The 23,619-nt window shown below is 41.6% G+C and overlaps 1 protein-coding gene and 1 long non-coding RNA gene across 2 annotated transcripts in view; both read left to right on the top strand.

Annotated features, from left to right (window-relative positions):
- LOC306919590 (uncharacterized protein) overlaps positions 1-23,619 on the top strand; it is a gene marked incomplete at its 5' end in the record, with an annotated part of 147,031 nt that overhangs the window by 21,390 nt on the left and 102,022 nt on the right. The gene's annotated exons all lie outside the window — the stretch shown is intronic.
- On the top strand, positions 3,440-12,643 carry LOC306919588. The gene is made up of 3 exons (XR_013789579.1): positions 3,440-3,677; positions 11,718-12,048; positions 12,300-12,643. It is a non-coding gene; the product is annotated as an uncharacterized lncRNA (long non-coding RNA).

Here is a 23,619-nt window from a genome sequence, read left to right as displayed (position 1 = left end):
TGTAGTCTGGAAATGGGAAGTTTTTTTATGTTTTTTGACCTGTGACCTGGTGCCAATTTTTGTTTTACACCTCTGCTGCTTAGCGGACAGTGTGGTGTTGTAGAGGAGGTCTCCCCGGACGCGTGCGTATGTCACACTAGTCGAAACATAGCAGGGATTTCTGTCCAGCGTCCACTTTAGTCCACTGTAGTCTGGAAATGGGAAGTTTTTTTATGTTTTTTGACCTGTGACCTGGTGCCAATTTTTGTTTTACACCTCTGCTGCTTAGCGGACAGTGTGGTGTTGTAGAGGAGGTCTCCCCGGACGCGTGCGTATGTCACACTAGTCGAAACATAGCAGGGATTTCTGTCCAGCGTCCACTTTAGTCCACTGTAGTCTGGAAATGGGAAGTTTTTTTATGTTTTTTGACCTGTGACCTGGTGCCAATTTTTGTTTTACACCTCTGCTGCTTAGCGGACAGTGTGGTGTTGTAGAGGAGGTCTCCCCGGACGCGTGCGTATGTCACACTAGTCGAAACATAGCAGGGATTTCTGTCCAGCGTCCACTTTAGTCCACTGTAGTCTGGAAATGGGAAGTTTTTTTATGTTTTTTGACCTGTGACCTGGTGCCAATTTTTGTTTTACACCTCTGCTGCTTAGCGGACAGTGTGGTGTTGTAGAGGAGGTCTCCCCGGACGCGTGCGTATGTCACACTAGTCGAAACATAGCAGGGATTTCTGTCCAGCGTCCACTTTAGTCCACTGTAGTCTGGAAATGGGAAGTTTTTTTATATTTTTTGACCTGTGACCTGGTGCCAATTTTTGTTTTACACCTCTGCTGCTTAGCGGACAGTGTGGTGTTGTAGAGGAGGTCTCCCCGGACGCGTGCGTATGTCACACTAGTCGAAACATAGCAGGGATTTCTGTCCAGCGTCCACTTTAGTCCACTGTAGTCTGGAAATGGGAAGTTTTTTTATGTTTTTTGACCTGTGACCTGGTGCCAATTTTTGTTTTACACCTCTGCTGCTTAGCGGACAGTGTGGTGTTGTAGAGGAGGTCTCCCCGGACGCGTGCGTATGTCACACTAGTCGAAACATAGCAGGGATTTCTGTCCAGCGTCCACTTTAGTCCACTGTAGTCTGGAAATGGGAAGTTTTTTTATGTTTTTTGACCTGTGACCTGGTGCCAATTTTTGTTTTACACCTCTGCTGCTTAGCGGACAGTGTGGTGTTGTAGAGGAGGTCTCCCCGGACGCGTGCGTATGTCACACTAGTCGAAACATAGCAGGGATTTCTGTCCAGCGTCCACTTTAGTCCACTGTAGTCTGGAAATGGGAAGTTTTTTTATGTTTTTTGACCTGTGACCTGGTGCCAATTTTTGTTTTACACCTCTGCTGCTTAGCGGACAGTGTGGTGTTGTAGAGGAGGTCTCCCCGGACGCGTGCGTATGTCACACTAGTCGAAACATAGCAGGGATTTCTGTCCAGCGTCCACTTTAGTCCACTGTAGTCTGGAAATGGGACGTTTTTTTATGTTTTTTGACCTGTGACCTGGTGCCAATTTTTGTTTTACACCTCTGCTGCTTAGCGGACAGTGTGGTGTTGTAGAGGAGGTCTCCCCGGACGCGTGCGTATGTCACACTAGTCGAAACATAGCAGGGATTTCTGTCCAGCGTCCACTTTAGTCCACTGTAGTCCACTGTAGTCTGGAAATGGGAAGTTTTTTTATGTTTTTTGACCTGTGACCTGGTGCCAATTTTTGTTTTACACCTCTGCTGCTTAGCGGACAGTGTGGTGTTGTAGAGGAGGTCTCCCCGGACGCGTGCGTATGTCACACTAGTCGAAACATAGCAGGGATTTCTGTCCAGCGTCCACTTTAGTCCACTGTAGTCTGGAAATGGGAAGTTTTTTTATGTTTTTTGACCTGTGACCTGGTGCCAATTTTTGTTTTACACCTCTGCTGCTTAGCGGACAGTGTGGTGTTGTAGAGGAGGTCTCCCCGGACGCGTGCGTATGTCACACTAGTCGAAACATAGCAGGGATTTCTGTCCAGCGTCCACTTTAGTCCACTGTAGTCTGGAAATGGGAAGTTTTTTTATGTTTTTTGACCTGTGACCTGGTGCCAATTTTTGTTTTACACCTCTGCTGCTTAGCGGACAGTGTGGTGTTGTAGAGGAGGTCTCCCCGGACGCGTGCGTATGTCACACTAGTCGAAACATAGCAGGGATTTCTGTCCAGCGTCCACTTTAGTCCACTGTAGTCTGGAAATGGGAAGTTTTTTTATGTTTTTTGACCTGTGACCTGGTGCCAATTTTTGTTTTACACCTCTGCTGCTTAGCGGACAGTGTGGTGTTGTAGAGGAGGTCTCCCCGGACGCGTGCGTATGTCACACTAGTCGAAACATAGCAGGGATTTCTGTCCAGCGTCCACTTTAGTCCACTGTAGTCTGGAAATGGGAAGTTTTTTTATGTTTTTTGACCTGTGACCTGGTGCCAATTTTTGTTTTACACCTCTGCTGCTTAGCGGACAGTGTGGTGTTGTAGAGGAGGTCTCCCCGGACGCGTGCGTATGTCACACTAGTCGAAACATAGCAGGGATTTCTGTCCAGCGTCCACTTTAGTCCACTGTAGTCTGGAAATGGGAAGTTTTTTTATGTTTTTTGACCTGTGACCTGGTGCCAATTTTTGTTTTACACCTCTGCTGCTTAGCGGACAGTGTGGTGTTGTAGAGGAGGTCTCCCCGGACGCGTGCGTATGTCACACTAGTCGAAACATAGCAGGGATTTCTGTCCAGCGTCCACTTTAGTCCACTGTAGTCTGGAAATGGGAAGTTTTTTTATATTTTTTGACCTGTGACCTGGTGCCAATTTTTGTTTTACACCTCTGCTGCTTAGCGGACAGTGTGGTGTTGTAGAGGAGGTCTCCCCGGACGCGTGCGTATGTCACACTAGTCGAAACATAGCAGGGATTTCTGTCCAGCGTCCACTTTAGTCCACTGTAGTCTGGAAATGGGAAGTTTTTTTATGTTTTTTGACCTGTGACCTGGTGCCAATTTTTGTTTTACACCTCTGCTGCTTAGCGGACAGTGTGGTGTTGTAGAGGAGGTCTCCCCGGACGCGTGCGTATGTCACACTAGTCGAAACATAGCAGGGATTTCTGTCCAGCGTCCACTTTATAAAGTCCATGCTCTCCAGTGAATAGCATTTATCCATTTAGATAACTTTTTAATTACTTATCTTTACACAGAAACATTACTTATTACTTATTTTTACACAGAAACATAATGTGTGTCCTATAGCATCGTTTAAATGCTTAATTTATAGTTTTAATGTGCAAATTAAACTTTTTTTCAATACTCTAGAGTGTACTCTTATTTTGAAGAGATCGTCCACCGGAAGTCTTATATTTGCTCACTAGATTTGCCAAAAAGACAGTGCTTGCTGACCGCTAACAATAATATTATTGTGGTCATTTTGCTGCTCATAATAAATGATACAGTAGCAGGAACTATGTTACATATATTGAACCGAGCCGTCTTGTCTGAACGAGCGGGTCCATTTGGTTCCATTGCCAAAGTTAAATTACGTTACGTGTCTGAGTGTCTCTACAGCCAGCAGCGAAACTAAAGGGACTTTTTATTTTATTTTTTACCAACCAACCAACCAACGCTGTTCTCAGTGTTCTGAGACTGGAAAGACTTAAGGTCAGTTTACACCTTTTTGATGAATTGAACAATGTGGACCCTCTTTAAGTTAACAGTCTTTGTATTGAGTTGAGTTGAGAAATGTACTGCAATTCTGCAAACCGTTGATAAATACTTAATCAATCAAAAAAACAAAAACAAACTGAGAAATTCATTCTCTCTCTCACACACACACACACACACACACACACACACACACACACACACACAGAGAGAGTTCCATTAAGGTCAGTTTACACCTCATTCACAGAGAGAGAGAGAGAGAGAGATTCACACACAGAGAGAGATTCACAGAGAGAGAGAGAGAGAGAGAGAGAGAGATTCACACACAGAGCCGAGAGATTCACAGAGAGAGAGAGAGAGAGATTCACGCACAGAGAGAGAGACCATTCCGTTCAGTAATTCAGTTTACAACAAAATACTCCACTTTATCTCTGAATGAGTCACATGTTCAGTCAGTGACTGAATGAACAGTGAATGAATTATCATCTCTGAGTGTGAAATGAATACAGTATGTTCTGTCAACAATGAGTAGTAGCCTATGAATGATTATACAGACTACTAGGATATCTATATATATATATATATATATATATATATATATATATATATATATATATATATATATATATATATATATATCTGCGTTACCTCAGTCTGAGCAAGCAGGCAAGACCATTTCATTTATATACCACCTTTCATACACATTCAAACAAAGTACAGTACAACTCATTTAAAGCCCAGACTATATCAGGCTATCTATCAAGCCTAGTTGATAGACTAGCAGCAATTTGCAACTCTAGATTGTTTTATAATGGGATGAATCTAGAGTTGCAATACCCTCCATTGACATCCAATTTGCGTTTGCGATCTGCTTGTATTAAACAACGTTAAACTCACCAACATTGCAGCTCTAGGCCAAGCTTGAATTATCCTCTTTCAATCTGCTGAGCTTTTGTTTAATAAAAATCCATGTTATGAGATACTTTCTGTCAAGACATTCTGTGCACTGTGCAGGTGATTCTTTTTCTAAGTATTGCAGTTTGGAAGCACTTGTTTTTGAGTGGTGTAAACCACTCCTACGACTGGCTTTGTTAGTTTACGTGTCTGTCTGTCTGTCTGTCTGTCTGTTCGTACCAAAATGAGCATGGTTGCTACGGTCACCCAGTTCACCCGGGTGTGATTTCATTACGTCAGACATTACGTCAGACCACAGCTGATCAGGCTATATAAGACCTTACACCACTCAGTTCACACGGGTGTGATTTCTTTTTAACGGGTTGCGCTGCTGCCTCCTGCATTATGTGCAAATTCGAAACAGGTGGTACGCAGGGTGACTTTGACGTGCGCTTCCAAACTCCTGCACAGAATTTCTTGACAAAGTATTATTGTACAAGTACACTGTCTTAAGGCTCATACATAGTCTGGATTTTCGGTGGTGGCGTGACCACCGAACTACAACATGACGTCACGAGCCGCGGTGAAGAGCAAGCCACCGCTCCAGCCCTTCTCTCTGTTTTTACTCACCACCGCAGGGTGAGTGTTTACTGGGTCTGTAGGCTGGGATACAAGGCCTTAACCTGACTCCGCCAGATGGGAGGTTAACAAGGCCTAGCAGGGTGATTGTTTACTGGGTCTGTAGGCTGGGATACAAGGCCAAGCAGGGTGAGTCTTTACTGGGTTTGTAGGCTGGGATACAAGGCCAAGCAGGGTGAGTCTTTACTGGGTCTGTAGGCTGGGATACAAGGCCTAGCAGGGTGAGTGTTTACTGGGTCTGTAGGCTGGGATACAAGGCCTAGCAGGGTGAGTGTTTACTGGGTCTGTAGGCTGGGATACAAGGCCTGCAGGGTGACTGTTTACTGGGTCTGTAGGCTGGACTACAAGGCCAAGCAGGGTGAGTGTTTACTGGGTCTGTAGGCTGGGCTACAAGGCCTAGCAGGAAATATTTAAGTAGTTCCGTTCATTTTGTGAGGGGCACAAACCGGAACTACTTAATATTGACCAAAACCAGAGTAGAACTCCCACCAAATCAATTAATACAGTTGCATCCACTATATTAATGGCAAGTATTTTATAAAGTTAACAAAAATCTGAACTACCCCTTTAATATTCCGGGCGAGAGGCATGTTGAAGTCAGAAATGAAGACAGATCTGGTCAAAACCACGGAGAGTTCCCTAGATGACGCTGGTCAAAACCACGGAGAGTTCCCTAGATTACACGCGGCGAGCCTTTCTTTCTGATCCGTAAACAGGGAAGTGAATGGCAGAGCGCATGCGCGAAAAGCAAGGAGTACATTGCAGAAGGCGAGGCCAACCCAATAAAAAAATAAAAAAATCTGAATATATTTTCTCTGTTTGATATCAATGAAAAAGCGCTAGGACGTGTACACAGTACACACGTCGTCGCAATCACTGTGTTGGATTAGTTATGACGTTCCCACATGTTCCCTACGGTCTGAAGGTGTTAATAGGCTATGTTTTTCTTGTACTTTTCTTGTCACTCACAGAAAGAATAAAAAATCACACCTGTGTGAAGTGAGGGGCGCTCTTATCATCATACATCATCTCATGAACAACTGCATTCATGTGATTGGTTTAGCCGATCTGCTCGTCTACATGTGACATAAAATTACAACTTCATTGTAAACGGCATTTAATGTTTGTGTTGGCACAACTTTACGTCATAAAGCACCTTTTCAAAAAAAAATAATATTGTGTAAAAGTTTTAGATTTTTTCCCCCTGGGGTTTAAGAGGGGTTAGGGGAACACAGGTTAAGTAAGACCTGTCCCTGTGATATGAGAGGTGACATGGTCATGTGGTGTCTCAAGTTCAAATACAAGAGGAGTTTATCTCAAAAATGACTATAAGGCCTCATAAGAGGCTCTGGAATTGTCATAGAGACACTAAAATGTATCTGAGAAGTACAGCAGATATACAATTGTGAAATATAGAACCATACAACAGCGAAATCTATACAAAATGTATACAAAATTAAATACAAAATTAAATGCATTATATTCAAAGATTTATGTGGATTAAATCCATGTCCTGACAGTAGACCTGAATGCCCCTCTAGTTATAATGGAGTAGGCCTACAGTAAGTAGGTCACCTGCAGGTGAAAAGGGGAAGGCGGCCGTCACAATTAGGGTTTGATTTGATTTGATTTGATTTATTTGATATATTCAAGATACAGTTCAAAAGGAGCAGTACAGAATTTTCAGGATTGCACAAAAAGTCAAAGACTTAATTCCATTGTGGTCCAAATAAATAAATACAGCATATGATATAGGAAGAACATGCGTTGACAATAATGGACATTACAACGACACCATCATAGATCACTAAATAAAACATTAAATACATAATAAATAGATAGATAGATAAATACAGCACTATTCTAGCTTGCCCATCAGCCAGTTTTTCAACATATTTTTAAAAATGTTCAAGGACTGGGCAAATTTAATTTCCCTTGGGATTTTGTTCCAATCCTCCACCCCCGTATATATAAATGCGCTTCTGCCTACCTTATTTTTTAGGTTTGGTAGTTTAAGATCAGCTACACTCGCCCTTGTATTCAAGCTATGGGATTCGTTGACATACGGGAAGTAACCTTTAAAATATGTTGGGCATTTTTCCTTTAAGATTTTATAGACCATAATGAGTCTCAGTTGTTGTATTCTGCCTTCGACTGGAAGCCAATTTAACTCTCTAAAATGGTTAGCACCAATGTGGGTTCTTGGGGAGAGATACAGAACTACCCGCATTAGTTTATTTTGTGATGTCTGTAGCTTATTTTTGGTGTTTTTAGATATACCGCTGTACCAGGTTAGGCTTGTGTAATCAAAGTGACATTGGACTAATGCTGAGGCCAGTGTCCTCATAGTTAAAAGATGGGTTTACAAAAAATGAATTAAAAAGTTAAGTATTAGGTACAAAAATATTTTAATTGTATTTTATTTTTACAAAAAGGATTTGAGGTCAAAATCTAAATTAAGGCCAAGAGGAGATAGTGTTTTTAAGGACTGAATCCAGAAAGCTTTGCGTTTTAGCAGAAGCTGATCAATCTGTCCTCTTTTTCTATGCCTATATAGTGTAGAGAGGATACAGGGTGGTTGGCTTCCACAAAATGAGCGGCAACGGGGTATGTAATATTCTTACACCGAATAGTGCTGCGGTGCTCTGCTATGCGTACTTTTAATTCACAAGAAGTCATACCTACATACGCCACACGGGCATGTCAGTAGGTAAATGACAGCCCTAGTTGTGCAGGTGATAATGCCTCTGATGGGGATATTTTTACCAGAATGCATTTATAGTTGCCGTTAGGAATAGGAGCCAATACACGTTGAGATTCTGACCTCGAGAGAAAACAATCAGAGGAGGTTTGGAAAAGGTGTTGTTAAATAGTGGATCCGATTGTAAAATATGCCAGTGTTCTTTTATAATATGACTGAAATTTTCAGACACTTTAGAGTAGGTGATGGAGAAGATGGTTGACTGAGATCCAGTATAAGTCATTTTACACTTGGTTGCATGCTGAAAATAGCAGCTGCGACGCGTTGTGAGCTTGTAGATCTGCTATTTTTAGCAAGTGTAAAAACAGTCAGTACGATGGCATCAAGGCCCACCAAAATAAAAACTAAAGACTAAATCAACTGTAGATTTTAGTCGACTAAAATCTTATGATATTTAGTCGACTAAAACTAGACCAACACTAAAACATTCCAGGTGACTAAAATTAAAATCAGAATTTTCTGCCAAAAACACTGCCTTACAGCCTGTATAATTGTGTGTACCTACTGCAGCAACACAGCTCTGGACAGACCGGTAATTCCTAAATAGGAATTATTAAATAGGGATTAGTTGCAAATGGTATAATTGCTTGGCTGCTTGCAAGACAATGACAATGACATTCATTTAGCATCACTGCCCACATTTTACTACAATGTGTGTGTGTGTATTCCTTCAACCTGACATTCCCATTAAACTAGGATATATGTTTAATTTCCATAGCCTACATCCCCTTACTTGGAAATGTAAACTACAGTATATTACAGTACACATAAAAGTAAAACGTCTAACTATGCTCTCATAATGTGCATTCATTAGAGCCATCTCCACCATTGTCCTCCCTTGATAATACACTTCTGCCCAGTGCCCACAGGCACAGATCTTATTATTATTATTATTGACAAACAGTTGCTTTATGTTAGCCTAGCTAGCTCTGACTGACCCTGGCTGAGATGTCTCGAGTTGCTGCCGCACACGTCAGTAGTTTGTGTCGGTTACTCGGTTTAATGTCAAATTATTACCATCTGAACATCGTATGAAAAATCTGAAGGCAGACGCGGTAATCTGTCTGTTGTCCCGACGGGCTGAAACAACCGTTTAAAACGTTTAGTTATTTGGCACACTGGGTTGAATTAACATGACTCGTCCCCGATCAAATACAACTCCATGTAAACGGCGATGCACGTTCACGACCAGGATGGCCTGTCCACGTTGCATTCAACACAGAGCGCCGGCGGCATAACAACCCGTTTTAAAAGTTTTCTTCAGCGCATCCATTCATTAGTGTGGTTGCCCTAACAGGGCAACCAGACTATTGTAATTGGAACACAGATTTTGTCCAAATCTCACAAAAATTGGTACACATGATCTCTGGACCTTTCCGATTAAAACACCAACTGCAGAATTTTGGTAGTGCGTATCGTTCGGCCGTAATCGTCGTCCAGTTAGTAGGAGGGGCCTATTTTACAAAAAATGCCATAAATCACGAACGGAATGTCCAATCCATCCCAAATTTGAATCACATGTCGAGGGTGGTTCAATCAACCAAGTACCAAAAGCGATTCTAGCAATATTAGTGGGAGGGGCATATGTAAGCCACTGTGGCAACCACACTTTGCAATTTTTTTAAATTGCGACCTTTCTAGTTTCTTCACGCCGTCGTAACAACAGACACACACAGGTTACTGCGGATACCGTTACATTTTCCATACCATGTTCTGAAGTGCTTTTAAGAGGAGAGAAAATAAATCCTGCAGCTAAATGGTGGGGGCTGTCAGACAGACGGACAGACACAGCTAAATGGTGGGGGCTGTCACAGACAGACAGACAGACAGACACAGCTAAATGGTGGGGGCTGTCAGACAGACGGACAGACACAGCTAAATGGTGGGGGCTGTCACAGACAGACAGACAGACAGACACAGCTAAATGGTGGGGGCTGTCAGACAGACGGACAGACACAGCTAAATGGTGGGGGCTGTCACAGACAGACAGACAGACAGACACAGCTAAATGGTGGGGGCTGTCAGACAGACGGACAGACACAGCTAAATGGTGGGGGCTGTCACAGACAGACAGACAGACAGACAGACACAGCTAAATGGTGGGGGCTGTCACAGACAGACAGACAGACAGACACAGCTAAATGGTGGGGGCTGTCAGACAGACAGACACAGCTAAATGGTGGGGGCTGTCACAGACAGACAGACACAGCTAAATGGTGGGGGGTATCACAGACAGACAGACAGACACAGCTAAATGGTGGGGGCTGTCACAGACAGACAGACAGACACAGCTAAATGGTGGGGGCTGTCACAGACAGACAGACAGACACAGCTAAATGGTGGGGGCTGTCACAGACAGACAGACAGACACAGCTAAATGGTGGGGGCTGTCACAGACAGACAGACACAGCTAAATGGTGGGGGGTATCACAGACAGACAGACAGACACAGCTAAATGGTGGGGGCTGTCACAGACAGACAGACAGACACAGCTAAATGGTGGGGGCTGTCACAGACAGACAGACACAGCTAAATGGTGGGGGCTGTCACAGACAGACAGACACAGCTAAATGGTGGGGGCTGTCACAGACAGACAGACAGACACAGCTAAATGGTGGGGGCTGTCACAGACAGACAGACAGACAGACACAGCTAAATGGTGGGGGCTGTCACAGACAGACAGACACAGCTAAATGGTGGGGGGTATCACAGACAGACAGACACAGCTAAATGGTGGGGGCTGTCACAGACAGACACAGCTAAATGGTGGGGGGTGTCACAGACAGACAGACAGACAGACACAGCTAAATGGTGGGGGGTGTCACAGACAGACAGACAGACAGACACAGCTAAATGGTGGGGGGTGTCACAGACACAGCTAAATGGTGGGGGGTGTCACAGACAGACAGACAGACAGACAGACAGACAGACACAGCTAAATGGTGGGGGCTGTCACAGACAGACAGACAGACACAAGGCGACACGAGAGCAGTCAAACCGATACATTAAGTTCACCCGCGAGGTGCTGTTGCTTTCCTACGGTACCGCAGGCGTGCATTAATTGCTTATTTCAGCCATTTCTCCATTAATCACGCCTGCTGTCAGCTGGTAATGTGTCACACTATCATTGGCCCGTTTGACTGTCAATGGTTCAGCCTCCAGGAAGAAACCCTAAATACAAAGTCAATACACCATTGCACATAAAACGACTCCAGGGTGTCTAATGAAGTACTGTCACCTCATAAACACATGAAAAACAAGAAAAATACAAAAATTGTGGCACTCCATCTTTAAGCCATTTCGGGCAGGAACCCCTTTTTGGTGTTTTAAGCAAACACCGAGTGCCGCGCTATGAGTTTGTAGATCTGCTTTTTTTTTTAATCGTGAAAATGTGGCGCAAATCTTTGTTTGAATATATATTCTTTCAACTCTTTTAACTCAAATCTTTGCTTCTGGGGGGGGTCCCTGGAACAACATATTTTCACTCAGATGGGGGTCAGTGGCCAATTACATATATTTTTGGGAGTCCTTGACATGAAATTGTTTGAGAACGACTGACACAGAAACATAGGTTTTTCAGAATATTGTCTATTTAGAAAACATTTTTTTAGAATCTGCTTCAGGTCTAAATGGGTTAAGCCATGCATGTCTAAGTTCAAACGGCTTGTACTGCGAAATGAGTCCATATCGTTATCCATGTATCGGTCGGTCACTAGCTTTCTGTTTCTGTTTCTCTATGGCAGTCACCGACATGTGGATGAAACGGAGACGCAGGACACCGACTCTGCTTCGGACACGGAGAGCAAATACCGCTCGTCTGAGAAACTGCAGCTGCCGTCTGCGTCCGTGAGCCGCCACCAACACCACTGAGGGGAGGAGCTTGTGTTTTCAGCCAGGTTGGCATTTAATGCTCCTCCCACCTCCGGTGAACTCTTACATTTCTGACATTGAGGCACAAGAACACTTGGGTCACTTTTCTTTTTTTTATATAAAGTATATTTATTGGTTTTACACTTGGGTGACTTGTGAGTGTGTGTTGGTGTTTCTCGCTTATCAAATCAAGGAGTGGCAGCGGTGGCTGCACCGGTGGCAGTGGTGGCCGAACGGTTTGCGGAGCGGTCTTGATACCGGAAGGTCGCCAGTTCGTATCCCCGGACCGGCACGTTAAAATTACCACCGCTGAAGTGCCCTTGAGCAAGGCATTGAACCACTACCATGAAATGTTCTATGAGCAGGGCCTGGCTGTAAACAAGTATCTGATGCTTAGTCCAGTTACCCTGGGTAAATATAGTAACTTTGCTTTGCTTTGCTTTGGAGACAACAAGGGAAACAAGACTACAGATGTAGTAATGTCCCATTTAGACTGCAGTCACATCCAGTCAAATCTGATCTTTTGCCCCGACCGTTCACACTGCATCTGCAAGTGACCAGATCGGATCTGTCACAGATCTGTGTTCAGACTGGCAGCTGAATCCAGCCTGAATCAGGTCTGTGTGTTCAGACTGGCAGTTGAATCCAGTCTGAATCAGATGGAATGCGATCTGTTTAAATAAGTGACTCTAAACACAAACAAGTCACATGGAATCCGAATTAGATTGCGTTCCGTTCAGACTGAGACGGATCTCCTGAATGAGATTTGAATCAGACTTGAAACCACCTCTGAATGTGGCTCAAGTCGCATTTGTAAAAATCAGATTCCACTTGTTTGTGTTTAGACTTAATGTAATCAAATCGGATTCCAGTCTGGATGTTTCACAAGTCCGATTCAGTTTTTTTTTTCTTTTTCTCAAAAACGTTTGTTAGAGGTTTGGGCTGTGTTAACAACGTCATGATGTTAACTCCAAGTGTTGGTGAGATTCATACCTCCAAATATAACCCTGTAGATTTATTTTTAAATTCTCTATCAGTGCTCAATATTTCCCCCAGAATATTATATTATTATAGTATTTGGCCGCCGACCCCCATCTGAAAATATGTTGTTCCAGAGTCCTCCACAGAAGCAAATATATGAGTTAAAAATGTTCCCTCTGAAAGAATATATATTCAAAGATTTGTGCCACATTTTCACGATTTTTCAAAAATATCAGACCTACAAGCTTGTAGCGCGGCACTCTGTGCTGCGCTATGAGCTTGTAGATCTGCTATTTTTCAACAGCTAAAGCATAACATAATGCTTAAAACACCAAAAGGGGTTAAATATTGGCTGTGATTCGTGGTCCGGGTTGCGTGGTCCGGCTTTTATTTGCTACCTGGCACAGCTCACGGGACATACAATTTAATTTCAGCTATGAACATTTGTTATTTTTATTAATAAATGTTTTATTTATTTAAATGAAATACATATTTTATTGTTGAATTAAAGAATATAACATTATTTAATACAACTATAATACATTTCAACATTTTATTGTTGAACTAAATGATAGAACATTATTTATATAAATAATGAGCATTTTTAAGCATTGTGTTTAAGATAAATTGGGCTACAGTACCGTTCAGTGACAAGCACTTTGTTATTCTATTTTGCTTTCCATTCAGTCTTGTGTCGAAGCACTTCAATCTATATTTGCTTTATATTTAATATTGTAAGGCAGTGATTCTCAACCAGTCGTCCGTGAGGTGGTTCCAGGTGGTCCCCAGCTAAATGATGGAGAGTTGGTAACTAAATGGACCCTTCTTTAAGTCTTGAGAGTGTAAAATGAAACCAAATGGACCCCATTTGGTTTAATTTTACGCTCCCAGGAGTTAAATTATTGTTAAACATCTGCATTACTTAATTTACAAGATGTCTACACAATTAGAGCATGTAGAATAGTTTGCCTGTTATGCCTGGCTAAATGTCATCAAATGGTGGTCCGTGGCTCATATAAATAATATAACTTGATATGAAAAGGGTTAGGCGATACTGCTCTAAAAACATAGATCTCTCTGTTTTTGTTAGCATCGGCCTATAGACGAGTCTGTAGAGCGGTGCCCTGCAGTGCCCTGCAGGCAATCAGCATCATTTTGTCACAGCTTGACACTGACAAAAATGAACCGATCTACAAGCTCACAACGTGCTGCAGTGTGATCCTATGTCATAGGAGAGGTGGTGTAGAAAAACATTAGGCAACATAGCATATACCGTTCTATATGCTATGCTTTATTGTTGCTACACTGCCTGTCTTTGGGCATTGTTGCACATAGGAGTAAGAGACTCATCATTGCACTGAATTGTTATATTCCTGGAAATTGGGTTCTGTAAATGTTTTGTAAATTCATTGGTAAAAATGTGTGTGAATCCGTGAAGCGATCATAGTGCCCTTAAATTATTTGATCTGTGTTTATTACTGCAGTTGAGTACTGATGTTTTATTGTGTATCTTAGTTTTATCCAGTGTTTTATTGTCTACTAATTGTCTACCACATCAGTAGATTAGTGTAATGTTTTTTATCTTGTAGTCAGCTCAATGAATGAACTGGTTGGTGGTGACGTGTCATATTTCACTACTACACCCATAGGTGTCCGGCCGCTGACAGACCTATCAAAGTTGTTTCATGTTTCTTCTGTATTCTCTTTTTTTGATAGCTTAATTGTGACGAGTCTGGTGTTAATAAGAAAATAATAACATGCTTTCTCTGTTGGTGTCAACAAACAAAAGAAACAAGCAGTCTAAATTACAAAGGGTTCAATCTATGAACTAACCTTCAGGAATTAAATAATGTAACTATAGTTCATGGGTTAAATAATGGCCCTTTTTAGTTATTTCAAGTACATTGTGTGGTCTGTTATATTTTCATTTTATAGATATATATTTTTTAACCCTATTTTCAAATATAACTTTCCTCAACTCGACTACAAAAGCTAAAGTAATTTAAGGCAGCCAGGGAAATAAACTATATGGTTCTAGGCCTGTTACTGATTTTGTCCACTTGAGGGCGACACAGACCGTAGAATAAAAACGGCTTCAGCTCTGTCTAACAATCTGAGAAGAGAACCCATCGTCAAAAAATAAAGGAAAAACGGCGCCCTATTTTCCTTTGAGGGCGACAAATGCCATTGAATAAGAACAGAGAGGCTTAACTTTGCAAGGGATGCTTTTTGAAACCAGTAGAAATCTTTAGGGACAAACGGCAGCATGTTTCCCTCTCAAAACTATTTAAATAGTCTCTAGAAGCTTCAGATATTAACATGGTGACATCCACTATGAATATGAATGTTATACTAACACTAGTTTAACTAACTAATTTAAAATAATCCATTCGTAAAAATAACCAACTAATTTAAAATAATCCATATCATATAACTAAAACGTTATCTCACACTTCACATCGGTACATTTATTTACCTTCGTATTATAATTATGATCCTCGAACCAGGGTCCTCGTACATACGAGCCGCGTACGTTACCATTCGGTTAAAGAGCCATGATCTAATAGACTTGTACCGCCGCCCACTATAACCTACTGTGAAGGTGGAGCGTGCCGTAGCGGATCTACAAACCCACAGCGCGTCTCTGATGCAGCTCGTTGTGGGCTTGTAGCTCTGACGATAGCGCCCCTGGTGGTTAATCTACCAACTTTGTGTAATGTAATAATGTGCGTGTGTTTTTATTAGTACCACAATGGAAACAATGTGTTATCCTTTAGGCCAAAGTGCCTCACTTTAAATCTGTGCTATATATTTTTTTTCATCTAATAAACTAACTAAAAAAATAGCTAAATTAACGAATTAACTAAACTAATTTAAAATAATTAATTAATTAACATAATTTAATAATATTTACTGTCGCCCGGTACATTTATGAACCGTCGTATGACGGTGCAGAGCGCCGAAAATAGCAGATCTACAAGCCCACAGGGCGTCGCGGATGCAACGCAACCTTCACTGCTTTGAGCTGCGCTGTGATACAAAATGTACTGAGTGGATAATAGCGCCATCTGGTGGCTATTTTAGTAATGTGCGTTGTCAAGTTAAAGCGTCGAAATTCCGACGTCAAAGGATGCATTTCCGCTTTCCCTTCAAAATAAATCGGTTATACTCGTCAAGTTAAAGCGTCAAAAAATCTGACGTTAAACTCTGCATTTCCGCTTTCTCTTCAAATTAAAACGTGGCAGCTTGCGTTAGCTTTCGCTATTGTTAGCTTTATTTGCTCTTCATTCATATTAATACGTGTTGCATGTTTTAATGTTGGTCTAAAGGACAGAAGATTATTAACACAAACTGTCGATTAAATAAAAAATGTTTTACAACAAATACAGTCTTGTTTTTTTTCCTTTTTACTACACCTGACAAGCTAGCTAGTTAGGTGGCTAGCTAGCTAGGGCTAGCGGATGTAAACACGCCACGGCCACATTATGAAATAGAGACTTCCGGTGTGTTACACTGAGGTTGGCCACATATATAATTCTGTGACTTTGTACTGCGGCTGCGCAGTCGTCGCAAATGACGCTGGGAGAACTACATTCTAAGCCTCTAAAAACTACATGTTCCATACCCCACGGGACGCTAGGAGAACTACATTCCAAGCCTCTAAAAACTACATGTTCCATACACCACGGGACGCTAGGGGAACTACATTCCAAGCCTCTAAAAACTACATGTTCCATACACCACGGGACGCTAGGAGAACTACATTCCAAGCCTTTAAAAACTACATGTTCCATACACCACGGGAAGCACTAAACAACCTTTATTTATAACTCGATGTAAACAACAGACATTTCTGCTTTTAATAACTTATAAAACCTTTCAACCGCTACACTACTGATTATTGATGATGTGTATGAACTTATAAAACTATACACATTATATTAGTTAGTGTCTCTCATTATAAACGCTGTAGATTCATCGTTAAAGTTAATTATTGCTTTAAAACAAGCTCTGTGGTTAAACTGCAACATGTATTGTGTAATGTGTCGTTATCACCACAGAGTGGCAGCAAAGCCTATATTTTGCCTATATTGTAAACACCGTAAAATGAGGAGAAATCTTTTGGTGTTTTAGTTGTTCATATTATTACTACTACTACTACTACTAATAATAATAATAATAATAATAATATTAATATTAATACAAAAAATACTAAAACTACAAATACAATAATTATAATAATAATATTAATATTTTAAGTGTATTTATTGAACAAGGAAAATGCAAAAATGCACATTAATCAGCACAAATTTTCAAATCCAGGTAAATGTGCCAGAGACTCTGATCCTTCATTCAACCTTTCCTTCCTTCCTTCATTCAACCTTTCCTTCCTTCCTTCCTTCCTTCCTTCCTTCATTCCTTTTTTCAACCTTTCCTTCCTTCCTTCCTTCCTTCATTCAACCCTTCCTTCCTTCCTTCCTTCATTCAACCTTTCCTTCCTTCCTTCCTTCCTTCCTTCCTTCCTTCCTTCCTTCCTTCCTTCCTTCCTTCCTTCCTTCATTCAACCTTTCCTTCTTTCCTTCCTTCCTTCCTTCCTTCCTTCATTCAACCTTTCCTTCCTTCCTTCCTTCCTTCCTTCCTTCCTTCCTTCATTCCTTTTTTCAACCTTTCCTTCCTTCCTTCCTTCCTTCATTCAACCCTTCCTTCCTTCCTTCCTTCATTCAACCTTTCCTTCCTTCCTTCCTTCCTTCCTTCCTTCCTTCCTTCCTTCATTCCTTCCTTCATTCCTTCCTTCATTCATTTTTTCAACCTTTCCTTCCTTCCTTCCTTCCTTCATTCCTTTTTTCAACCTTTCCTTCCTTCCTTCCTTCCTTCATTCAACCCTTTCTTCCTTCCTTCCTTCATTCAACCTTTCCTTCCTTCCTTCCTTCCTTCCTTCATTCAACCTTTCCTTCCTTCCTTCCTTCCTTCCTTCCTTCCTTCCTTCCTTCATTCAACCTTTCCTTCCTTCCTTCCTTCCTTCCTTCAACCTTTCCTTCCTTCCTTCCTTCCTTCCATCCTTCCTTCCTTCATTCCTTCCTTCCTTCATTCCTTTTTTCAACCTTTCCATCCTTCCTTCCTTCCTTCCTTCCCTCATTCAACCTTTCCTTCCTTCTTTCCTTCCTTCCTTCCTTCCTTCCTTCCTTCCTTCCTTCCTTCCTTCCTTCATTCAACCTTTCCTTCCTTCCTTCCTTCCTTCCTTCCTTCCTTCCTTCCTTCCTTCCTTCCTTCATTCCTTTTTTCAACCTTTCCTTCCTTCCTTCCTTCCTTCATTCAACCCTTCCTTCCTTCCTTCCTTCATTCAACCTTTCCTTCCTTCCTTCCTTCCTTCCTTCCTTCCTTCCTTCCTTCCTTCCTTCAACCTTTCCTTCCTTCCTTCCTTCCATCCTTCCTTCCTTCATTCCTTCCTTCCTTCCTTCATTCATTTTTTCAACCTTTCCTTCCTTCCTTCCTTCATTCATTTTTTCAACCTTTCCTTCCTTCCTTCCTTCCTTCATTCATTTTTTTAACCTTTCCTTCCTTCCTTCCTCTCTCTCTCTCTCTCTCCTCTATAACTCTATGTCTCTCGCCCTCAGAGACCTCTCTCTCTCCAGTATTAACTCTGTCTCTCGCCCTCAGAGCCCTCTCTCTCTCTCCTGTATTAACTATATGTCTCTCGCCCTCAGAGACCTCTCTCTCCTGTATTAACTCTGTCTCTCGCCCTCAGAGACCTCTCTCTCTCCTGTATTAACTCTATGTCTCTCAGGACTAGTGCTATTCTGTCTGGTGAGTTAACTCTATTTAAACTACTTCTATTCTGTCTGGTGAGTTAACTCTATTTACACTAGTGCTATTCTGTCTGGTGAGTTAACTCTATTTAAACTAGTTCTATTCTGTCTGGTGAGTTAACTCTATTTAAACTACTTCTATTCTGTCTGGTGAGTTAACTCTATTTACACTAGTGCTATTCTGTCTGGTGAGTTAACTCTATTTAAACTAGTTCTATTCTGTCTGGTGAGTTAACTCTATTTAAACTACTTCTATTCTGTCTGGTGAGTTAACTCTATTTACACTAGTGCTATTCTGTCTGGTGAGTTAACTCTATTTACACTAGTGGTATTCTGTCTGGTGAGGTAGCTCTATTTAAACTAGTTCTATTCTGTCTGGTGAGTTAACTCTATTTAAACTAGTTCTATTCTGTCTGGTGAGTTAGCTCTATTTAAACTAGTTCTATTCTGTCTGGTGAGTTAACTCTATTGAAACTAGTTCTATTCTGTCATTCAACATTTCCTTCCTTCCTTCATTCTTTCATTCAACCTTTCCTTCCTTCCTTCCTTCCTTCCTTCCTTCCTTCCTTCATTCTTTTTTTCAACCTTCCTTCCTTCCTTCCTTCCTTCCTTCCTTCCTTTTTTCAACCTTTCCTTCCTTCCTTCCTTCCTTCATTCAACCTTTCCTTCATTCAACCTTTCCTTCCTTCCTTCCTTCCTTCCTTCCTTCCTTCCTTCCTTCCTTCCTTCCTTCATTCTTTTTTTCAACCTTCCTTCCTTCCTTCCTTCCTTCCTTCCTTCCTTTTTTCAACCTTCCTTCCTTCCTTCCTTCCTTCCTTCCTTCATTCCTTTTTTCAACCTTTCCTTCCTTCCTTCCTTCCTTCCTTCATTTTTTCAACCTTTCCTTCCTTCCTTCATTCAACCTTTCCTTCCTTCCTTCCCTCCTTCCTTCATTCAACCTTTCCTTCCTTCCTTCATTCAACCTTTCCTTCGTTCCTTCCTTCCTTCCTTCCTTCCTTCCTTCCTTCCTTCATTCCTTTTTTCAACCTTTCCTTCCTTCCTTCATTCTTTCATTCAACCTTTCCTTCCTTCCTTCCTTCCTTCCTTCCTTCCTTCCTTCCTTCCTTCCTTCCTTCCTTCCTTCCTTCATTCTTTTTTTCAACCTTCCTTCCTTCCTTCCTTCCTTCCTTTTTTCAACCTTTCCTTCCTTCCTTCCTTCCTTCCTTCATTCAACCTTTCCTTCATTCAACCTTTCATTCCTTCCTTCCTTCCTTCATTCTTTTTTTCAACCTTCCTTCCTTCCTTCCTTCCTTCCTTCCTTCCTTCCTTCCTTCCTTCCTTCCTTCATTCAACCTTTCCTTCATTCAACCTTTCCTTCCTTCCTTCCTTCCTTCCTTCATTCCTTTTTTCAACCTTTCCTTCCTTCCTTCATTCTTTCATTCAACCTTTCCTTCCTTCCTTCCTTCCTTCCTTCCTTCCTTCATTCTTTTTTTCAACCTTCCGTCCTTCCTTCCTTCCTTCCTTCCTTTTTTCAACCTTTCCTTCCTTCCTTCCTTCCTTCATTCAACCTTTCCTTCATTCAACCTTTCCTTCCTTCCTTCCTTCCTTCCTTCCTTCCTTCCTTCCTTCCTTCCTTCATTCTTTTTTTCAACCTTCCTTCCTTCCTTCCTTCCTTCCTTCCTTCCTTCCTTCCTTCCTTCCTTCCTTCCTTCATTCAACCTTTCCTTCATTCAACCTTTCCTTCCTTCCTTCCTTCCTTCCTTGATTCAACCTTTCCTTCCTTCCTTCATTCCTTTTTTAAACCTTTCCTTCCTTCCTTCCTTCCTTCCTTCCTTCCTTCCTTCATTCCTTTTTTCAACCTTTCCTTCCTTCCTTCCTTCCTTCCTTCCTTCCTTCATTCAACCTTTCCTTCCTTCCTTCCTTCCTTCCTTCCTTCCTTCCTTCCTTCCTTCCTTCATTCTTTTTTTCAACCTTCCTTCCTTCCTTCCTTCCTTCCTTCCTTCCTTCATTCTTTTTTTCAACCTTCCTTCCTTCTTTCCTTCCTTCCTTCCTTCCTTCCTTCCTTCCTTCCTTCCTTCCTTCCTTCCTTCCTTCCTTCCTTCCTTCATTCAACCTTTCCTTCATTCAACCTTTCCTTCCTTCCTTCCTTCCTTCCTTGATTCAACCTTTCCTTCCTTCCTTCATTCCTTTTTTAAACCTTTCCTTCCTTCCTTCCTTCCTTCCTTCCTTCCTTCCTTCATTCCTTTTTTCAACCTTTCCTTCCTTCCTTCCTTCCTTCCTTCCTTCCTTCCTTCATTCAACCTTTCCTTCCTTCCTTCCTTCCTTCCTTCCTTCCTTCCTTCCTTCCTTCCTTCATTCAACCCTTCCTTCCTTCCTTCCTTCCTTCCTTCCTCCCTCCCTCCCTTCCTTCATTCAACCTTCCCTTCCTTCCTTCCTTCCTTCCTCCCTCCCTTCCTTCCTTCCTTCCTTCCTTCCTTCCTTCCTTCCTTCCTCCCTCCCTTCCTTCCTCCCTTCCCTCCCTTCCTTCCTTCCTTCCTTCCTTCCTTGTGTTTTTATTAGTACCACAATGGAAACAATGTGTTATCCTTTAGGCCAAAGTGCCTCACTTTAAATCTGTGCTATATATTTTTTTCATCTAATAAACTAACTAAAAAAATAGCTAAATTAACGAATTAACTAAACTAATTTAAAATAATTAATTCATTAACATAATTTAATAATATTTACTGTCGCCCGGTACATTTATGAACCGTCGTATGACGGTGCAGAGCGCCGAAAATAGCAGATCTACAAGCCCACAGGGCGTCGCGGATGCAACGCAACCTTCACTGCTTTGAGCTGCGCTGTGATACAAAATGTACTGAGTGGATAATAGCGCCATCTGGTGGCTATTTTAGTAATGTGCGTTGTCAAGTTATGCAACACGTGTTGCATGTTTTAATGTTGGTCTAAAGGACAGAAGATTATTAACACAAACTGTCGATTAAATAAAAAATGTTTTACAACAAATACAGTCTTGTTTTTTTTCCTTTTTACTACACCTGACAAGCTAGCTAGTTAGGTGGCTAGCTAGCTAGGTGGCTAGCGGATGTAAACACGCCACGGCCACATTATGAAATAGAGACTTCCGGTGTGTTACACTGAGGTTGGCCACATATATAATTCTGTGACTTTGTACTGCGGCTGCGCAGTCGTCGCAAATGACGCTGGGAGAACTACATTCTAAGCCTCTAAAAACTACATGTTCCATACCCCACGGGACGCTAGGAGAACTACATTCCAAGCCTCTAAAAACTACATGTTCCATACACCACGGGACGCTAGGGGAACTACATTCCAAGCCTCTAAAAACTACATGTTCCATACACCACGGGACGCTAGGAGAACTACATTCCAAGCCTTTAAAAACTACATGTTCCATACACCACGGGAAGCACTAAACAACCTTTATTTATAACTCGATGTAAACAACAGACATTTCTGCTTTTAATAACTTATAAAACCTTTCAACCGCTACACTACTGATTATTGATGATGTGTATGAACTTATAAAACTATACACATTATATTAGTTAGTGTCTCTCATTATAAACGCTGTAGATTCATCGTTAAAGTTAATTATTGCTTTAAAACAAGCTCTGTGGTTAAACTGCAACATGTATTGTGTAATGTGTCGTTATCACCACAGAGTGGCAGCAAAGCCTATATTTTGCCTATATATTGTAAACTGACCGTAAAATGAGGAGAAATCTTTTGGTGTTTTAGTTGTTCATATTATTACTACTACTACTACTAATAATAATAATAATAATAATAATAATAATATTAATACAAAAAATACTAAAACTACAAATACAATAATTATAATAATAATATTAATATTTTAAGTGTATTTATTGAACAAGGAAAATGCAAAAATGCACATTAATCAGCACAAATTTTCAAATCCAGGTAAATGTGCCAGAGACTCTGATCCTTCATTCAACCTTTCCTTCCTTCCTTCATTCAACCTTTCCTTCCTTCCTTCCTTCCTTCCTTCCTTCATTCCTTTTTTCAACCTTTCCTTCCTTCCTTCCTTCCTTCCTTCATTCAACCCTTCCTTCCTTCCTTCCTTCATTCAACCTTTCCTTCCTTCCTTCCTTCCTTCCTTCCTTCCTTCCTTCCTTCCTTCCTTCCTTCATTCAACCTTTCCTTCTTTCCTTCCTTCCTTCCTTCCTTCATTCAACCTTTCCTTCCTTCCTTCCTTCCTTCCTTCCTTCCTTCCTTCATTCCTTTTTTCAACCTTTCCTTCCTTCCTTCCTTCCTTCATTCAACCCTTCCTTCCTTCCTTCCTTCATTCAACCTTTCCTTCCTTCCTTCCTTCCTTCCTTCCTTCCTTCCTTCCTTCCTTCCTTCATTCCTTCCTTCCTTCATTCCTTCCTTCATTCATTTTTTCAACCTTTCCTTCCTTCCTTCCTTCCTTCATTCCTTTTTTCAACCTTTCCTTCCTTCCTTCCTTCCTTCATTCAACCCTTTCTTCCTTCCTTCCTTCATTCAACCTTTCCTTCCTTCCTTCCTTCCTTCCTTCATTCAACCTTTCCTTCCTTCCTTCCTTCCTTCCTTCCTTCCTTCCTTCCTTCATTCAACCTTTCCTTCCTTCCTTCCTTCCTTCCTTCCTTCCTTCAACCTTTCCTTCCTTCCTTCCTTCCTTCCATCCTTCCTTCCTTCATTCCTTCCTTCCTTCATTCCTTTTTTCAACCTTTCCATCCTTCCTTCCTTCCTTCCTTCCCTCATTCAACCTTTCCTTCCTTCCTTCCTTCCTTCCTTCCTTCCTTCCTTCCTTCCTTCCTTCATTCAACCTTTCCTTCCTTCCTTCCTTCCTTCCTTCCTTCCTTCCTTCCTTCCTTCATTCCTTTTTTCAACCTTTCCTTCCTTCCTTCCTTCCTTCATTCAACCCTTCCTTCCTTCCTTCCTTCATTCAACCTTTCCTTCCTTCCTTCCTTCCTTCCTTCCTTCCTTCCTTCCTTCC

This window comes from Electrona antarctica (assembly GCF_951216825.1).
Source record: "Electrona antarctica genome assembly, contig: scaffold_135, whole genome shotgun sequence".
Taxonomy (NCBI): domain Eukaryota; kingdom Metazoa; phylum Chordata; class Actinopteri; order Myctophiformes; family Myctophidae; genus Electrona; species Electrona antarctica.
Note: the sequence above shows the minus strand (reverse complement) of the source record. Positions and strands in the feature narration are given on the sequence as shown.